General features: G+C 35.8%; 1 protein-coding gene across 1 annotated transcript in view; it reads left to right on the top strand.

Moving 5' to 3' along the window:
* Positions 1-4,184: 4,184 nt before the first annotated feature.
* Positions 4,185-7,209, top strand: part of GDNF (glial cell derived neurotrophic factor) — a 54,201-nt gene continuing 51,176 nt past the window's right edge. The window contains exon 1 of the mRNA XM_053700426.1: positions 4,185-4,840. The gene's annotated coding sequence lies outside the window, so the exon portion shown is untranslated. The remainder of the gene's footprint in view (positions 4,841-7,209) is intronic.

Below are 7,209 nucleotides of genomic sequence, written 5' to 3'. Positions count from 1 at the left end.
AGTAAGATTGCTAATTATTAGTGTACTACTTGCTTTTGTCTAGTCTGCGAGTTGTAAATAAATTGACGATGGCAGTGTAGAAGTTATTATACGCTGCTTTGACAAAGGCTGCAGTACTAGTGAACTTACTTAAATATTTAGTAAATGTCTGAACTGGGTCTAAGGCAGTGTTTTCATAGTAGCGTCTATTATGGCGTTGTTTCGCTACCCTAATTGACTTGCAGCAGTGTAAGAATAACAATGCTGTGGATCCTGCTGGTTAGAGTCAGGGCTTTAGAGATAAATATCCCTCATTGAGAATATAGTACTAGATAATGTGATGTTTATTAATCGCTCAGCTATGACTGTGAATCCTTTAGAAAATCAGTATCAGACGAACAATTAATTTTTAACCTTATGAACTGGTCTTTTGCCACCCCAAAACCAGTGTGTTTGGGGTGGCATGACCGGGCATGCAAAATTGTGATGGGCTTTCTATACGATGTTTTGAATTAACTGGATCACCTATCAAATACAGATCTAGATAGGGTATTTTAATTTTATCAAAGGTTGATGTAAATTGTAAATTTAAGTGAATATTATTGAGATAGATAATGAAATCCCTTCATATGTTGTTCCGTTCCTGTCCATACAAAGAGAAGGTCATTAATATACCTTTTGTATGACCTTATATTTCCCCTGTATGGATTTCTTTCTCCAAAGACGTGGGACCTCTCCCACCTGCCCATGAAAATATTTGCATAGGCGGGGACAAATTTAGCACCCATCGCGGTCCCACACCTCTGGAGAAAAAAAGAGTCCCCAAATTTAAAATAGTTATGGACTAGAAGAAAATCCAAAATTTTTATCAAATACCCTTTCAATTTAGCATCGTAGTTACTGTACATATTGAGGGAATATTTAATAGCTTCCATCCCATATTCATGTGGAATACATGAATATAATCCCACTACATCAACTGTTAGCCATGAGCAGTCAGTACTCCAAGTTACCTGCTCTAGATTAGTAAGCAAATGTGTAGTGTCCTTAAGAAAAGATGGTAGTTGCTGGACAATGGGCTGCAGGAGGGACTCTACCCAACCAGAAACTCTCTCAAAAACAATATATATACTTTGTGTGTAGAGAGTGTGTGTGCATGTTTTTGAACACATTATATGTGTGTGTGTGTGTGTGTGTGTGTGTGTGTTTATATACAGTGTATGTATGTATATATATATATATATATATATATATATATATATTTAAAGCAATATATATACTGTGTGTAGAGTGTGTGTGTATATAATGTGTGTGTGTAATGTGTATGTACTGTGTGTAGACAGTGTGCTTGTGTGTATACTGTTTGTGTATGTGTATACTGTGTGTAGAGTGTGGGTGGAGTATGAGTGTACTGTGTGTGTAGACTGTGTGTGTAGAAAGTGTGTATGTGTGTTTGTGCATGTATACTGGTTGTGTGGTTTGTGTGTGTGTGTGTGTGTGTGTGTGTACTATGTGTGTTTAGTGTGTGTAGAGTGTGTGTGTATACTGTGTGTGTAGTGTGTGTGTGCTGTTTGTGTACAGTGTGTGTGCACTGTATGTGTAGAGTGTGTGTATGTATACTGTGTGCGTGTGTGTGTACTTTGTGTGTGTGTGTAGAGTGTGTGTATATTTTGTGTGCATGTATACTGTGTGTGTATACTTTGTGTGTGTGCACTGTGTGTGTAGAGTGTGTGTATGTATACTGTGTGTGTGTGTGTGTGTGTGCTTTGTGTGAGTGTGTGTATACTTTGTGTGCATGTGTGTGTATACTGTGTGTGTATAAAATTTGTATGTTGGTATATACTTTGTGTGTGTGTGTAGAGTGTGTGTATACTTTGTGTGCATATGTGTGTGCACTATGTATGTATATAATTTGTGTGTGTAGAGTGTGTGTATACTTTGTGTGCATATGTGTGTGTACTGTGTATGTATATAATTTGTGTGTTGGTATATACTTTGTGTGTGTGTGTGTGTAGAGTGTGTGTATACTTTGTGTGTGTGCACTGTGTGTGTAGAGTGAGTGTGTGTATGTATACTGTGTGTGTGTGTACTTTGTGTGAGTGTGTGTATACTTTGTGTGCATGTGTGTGTATACTGTGTGTGTGTATAAAATTTGTATGTTGGTATATACTTTGTGTGTGTGTGTAGAGTGTGTGTATACTTTGTGTGCATATGTGTGTGTACTGTGTATGTATATAATTTGTGTGTGTGGAGTGTGTGTATACTTTGTGTGAGTGTGCATATGTGTGTGTACTGTGTATGTATATAATTTGTGTGTTGGTATATACTTTGTGTGTGTGTGTGTGTGTGTGTGTGTGTGTGTGTAGAGTGTGTGTATACTTTGTGTGCATGTGTATGTATATACTTTGTGTGTGTGCACTGTGTGTGTATATACTTTGTGTGTGTGCACTGTGTGTGTAGACTGTGTGTATACTTTGTGTGCATGTGTGTTTACTGTGTATGTATATAATTTGTGTGTGTAGAGTGTGTGTATACTTTGTGTGAGTGTGCATATGTGTGTGTACTGTGTATGTATATAATTTGTGTGTTGATATATACTGTGTGTGTGTGTGTGTGTGTGTGTGTGTGTGTGTGTGTGTGTGTGTGTGTGTGTGTGTGTAGAGTGTGTGTATACTTTGTGTGCATGTGTATGTATATACTTTGTGTGTGTGCACTGTGTGTGTATATACTTTGTGTGTGTGCACTGTGTGTGTAGACTGTGTGTATACTTTGTGTGCATGTGTGTGTACTGTGTATGTATATAATTTGTGTGTGTGTATACTTTGTGTGTGTTTTTATTGTGTTTGTATGTTTGATAAACATAAATACATACATTATTCTTTCATACAAATATTTGAAAACAATTATCAAAGGGTTAAACCAAAGTGACTGTAAAGTCAGCAGAGCCACAGCTGCTTTCTGACAACAGAATCTCAGAAAGAAAGAAAAACACACTGATTGGACCCATCCGGTTGCTATGGATACAGTAAACAACATGTTCTATAATAAAATTATTACTGTTTTCTGTTGCTGTGTTTTTCAGATCAAAATTTAGAGCCTGAGTTTTACCCACGATACTTTTCATTACTAAACTCCAGTATTAAACCAAACTTTATATTCACTGCAGCTGTTTGTATTGTATCAGTTTGGACAATTAGAAAACGTTTTAATTATCATTATCTATTATATGAAATTTATAATGTTCATTTTATTACACATCAAGCAAAAATATCATTTTGATAAGGAATAAATTTGTATTGTGATCCTATTATTTTATTTACAAAACATAATATGATGTACCAATTTAGTCATTTAAAATAAAACCATCACATTGTCTTCATTATTGTTACTAATATTTAAGGTTATTAATAATAGTATGTAACGAACACATCCTCAAAGTTTAACATCATGCTCTTCCTTTTTACAGGATCGGAGCATCTAAAAATATGAGACAACTAATAATATTAAATGAAATTAGAACCTTCATTGTCAGGGTTATTTAGAAGTTCAAAGCCCCTTGCTCAGGTCATGCACATACTCCACATACAGTGAATATATATAGAGGGTAATGTAACTGGAGACTATGTAAACACACTCTGCACTGAGCTTCCTGCAAGTACTGCAGCACAGGTAGCATGTTACTGGGGCACATTTGCACCAGGGCTCCTCCAGATGTCCTGCAGAGCATCAAACACATAATCACCTACTGCTAAATGATGTTCAGTTTATTTCTTACAGCAGCTTATTCCCCATCTGCATAAACAATGGCATTTGCATAGTTTGTATTCATAACAAGAGACAATATTTATCTAGTTATTTTGAGCCACAATTGTGTTTAGCCAAATTCCAATTTGCATATAAATTGTACAACTGAGATCCCACCTACAGGGGAAAAAAAGGGAATCCCATAAATAAAGGTTCATCCTATGAATAATATTAGGGATGGGAGAAAATCCAGACAAGTGTAGAGGACTCCTGATCATTCATTTACTGGGTAAGTGATATTAGAGGCTGACTTCACCAAAGAGACATTCAGATGTGGAGGTCTTAAGTGTGAAAGCGAATCAGAGGAGACCCTAAGAGCACGTCACACACAGGGAGCCTATAAATCCATCCCCAGTGCAGCTTCTCTTGGCAAATATTCGCTTTCATGTGGAGTGCACCACATCTGCTCTGTAGGCTGCCTGACTCCCAGCCCAGCTCAGGACCTCCTGCAGGGGATTAGTGAGGCTGTTCTCACGTTGTAAGGAGCTGATGCCCTCACCAAGTTTGGATTTCAGAAGTAATCTGTCCTACACATTCCAATTGGATCTAACCTTGCTATGTGTCGAGATCTGTTTCAGGAGGAAGTCTTTTTTTCTCACTAGCTAACAAGTCCCAGGGATTGTGATCTTGCTAGTCTTGTCTTTACTTCTCAGCTGTTTTTTTCTTCTTTGCCTCCCCCTGATCTCTCTGGACCAGCTGTTGTTAAAGGAGCCCTGATGTCTTCATTTGACTCCCCGCAGTTGTTGATGGTTTGTGCTTCTCAGATTCCCAGGGAGGATCTTAGCATCAAGACTTATTTTGCGCAGAAAAGCTGTGGCTGCTGCTTCATTTTATGCTGATCTTGGAGGGAAGGAAATTATTATTCTAACAGCTAATTGCAACAAGGACCTCAACAGCCAAAGCCACCTGCTTACCTGTGGTTGTGTTCACTAAAGTCTATGATTGTAGCAGACTTGTAGAACCATCCTGGACAATCAGTTTCTTATATATTTTCAAGGGTCGTATTCTTTTGGGAGAGTTTAATGTCCTTCTTAGGTCTAAAGAGGCCATACAAACGGTAAGTGTCCAGTAGAGATCTTGGCTATTCCAGAAGTTTAATTCTGCATCTGGCCACATAGATTCATTTAAATACATCATCACATTTTAATTTAGACTTTATCTGATATAAATAATCACAGCATAGCCTAAATATAAATCATTATTGTATCTGTTGAAAATCAATATAAATATGTTTTGCAAAAAAAAAAAAATAGTTCATTCAAAACTTTTATATTCAGATGAAAAATATAAAGAATACCTGTTATTGTTTCAAATGTATCAATTTTGCTAAACTAAAAACCAATCTCAAGCTGAATTATTTGCCATTGTATAATTAAATACACATTTTTATTGTATCTTGCACAAATCAGAATTCTTGAAAACACATGTGAATTCCTATGATCCTGTAAAATATATTTACGGTTCAGTGGACTGAATATATTGCTCCCTATTACACTGTCACAGTAGAAGTTGATGCAACAGGTTTTTAAATTCATTTGCAGAGGAGGGGGTGGTATAAACGATAAATAGGTTTGTGTGTAATATCTGCTGTGTTGCTAGTTGCTCTTGCTGAATATAATGCAGAATGCTGTGCAGTTTCATTCCTATAGCCTTTCCACTTTGATCCTCTTGTTTATGGTGCAAGAAATAGTGGTGATTCCAGCTGTGTTACCTATGTTTCCTATAGGTGCTGTGTATTGGAAATAGATTTATCCAGGCAATGTGCTATGGAGTAATACATCCCTGCAGGGAGGTACAATAGCCTTTGGTATATGTACATGTTTGCCAGTAGTTCTGATTACATATAGTACATCACTTTATATATTAGAGTTTTACAATTACAGACACATGTTGTTTAAACAAAAGCACATTGCTTGCCCTGACATCACTGTATAGAATATTAAGATCCATCTCCTCCCTCACTGCCAGTAGGACCTGCATACCTGTAGGAACAAGAAATCTATCCTTAGCTATTTACATTATTTCTGTTTATCGATAGAGTTGAATGTATCAGGTCCTATAGGTTTTTACTGCATCTAATTGTAAGCTCTAGGGAACAGGGCACAATATTTAGCGATACAGATAGTGGCACTGAGACAAATCATTGTGGATTATATGGGCTATAGAGTTACCTATAGAGTTACCGCCTAAAGAAATGTAGTCATTAAATATAAACTTGCCATATTAATCCTGTAAAATATGTATCAAACCAAATCCAAAATTGAAAGATCAAAATTAATTCCAACTTTTATTTTTTATAAGAAATCCTACATTTACTGTTCTTTTACAATGTATTTTTTTTTTTTTTTTGCACTTACTATAATTAGGGAATTTTATGAAAAACCACACGTATCCTGTGTGCTAATTTCACAGCCAGCTATAAATCATATTGCACATAGTAGCCCAAAGCATATGACTTATCTGGATAGATGGGATTTTGTTTAGTTTTACATATTGTTTCCATAATAAACGTGTTAACACTGGTTGTTAGAGCTACTGTATGCAAACAATGTGTCAGCCAGTAGTTGTAGTGGCATCACAACTTAATCCACTGGTATGAAGCTAGAAGTAGTCTAATGAACACAGGCATTATTAAATATATAGCTAAGTGCTAGTGAGATGCGCCCAGCTTTTGATGTATGGTGAATGATTTAGGTATGCTGAGGCGTGTTTTCTACTGACCTCTAGCGTTCACTAATGAAACTGCATTATTATGCCCCTTTAGCCACTGCTAATGTGTCTGTTTCCATAGTTTGAAATAGGACATTTTGCAGGACACATTAAAGGGATATTAAAGAGTAAATAAAAGCTACATATAATGATGTATTTTAAATCCTAAAAAAACACATATAAATGTATTTTTTTTATTTATATTAGCTGTTTAATATTAAAGCTATATATGTAAAGGTTTAGCTTCTGTAAGTAATTTAATAATTTAGTATAAATATAATAAGTAATGGCCACCCCATGTTGGACTCTAGGGTTTACCCTTATCTATCTCTTTTGCTGTGAACTATTAGAGACATATTTGAGACAGGCAATAAAAGAGCTGTGTGAAATATAGAGTTTCCACACAGCCTTGTGTGCACATACTCCTTTATTGCCGTTTTCATATCTGTCAATAATTATGCTTAGCAGAAGAGATGTGGAATAAACCTATGTCTCAACATGGTGGTGCACATTACTTTATTGCAACTCAATGGAATGGAGAAAAACAACAATTGTCAAAGGGGACAAAATAAATAACAAATGTATATTTCAAAGTATTTTACTGCACAGAATGAAATATTTTACATTACAATCTTAAACTATCCATTTAAAGGAATAGTCTAATCAGAATTAAACTTTTATGATTCAGATAGAAGAGCATGCCATTTTAAGCAACTT

The sequence above is a fragment of the Bombina bombina genome, chromosome 2 (assembly GCF_027579735.1).
Source record: "Bombina bombina isolate aBomBom1 chromosome 2, aBomBom1.pri, whole genome shotgun sequence".
NCBI classification, from domain to species: domain Eukaryota; kingdom Metazoa; phylum Chordata; class Amphibia; order Anura; family Bombinatoridae; genus Bombina; species Bombina bombina.
Note: the sequence above shows the minus strand (reverse complement) of the source record. Positions and strands in the feature narration are given on the sequence as shown.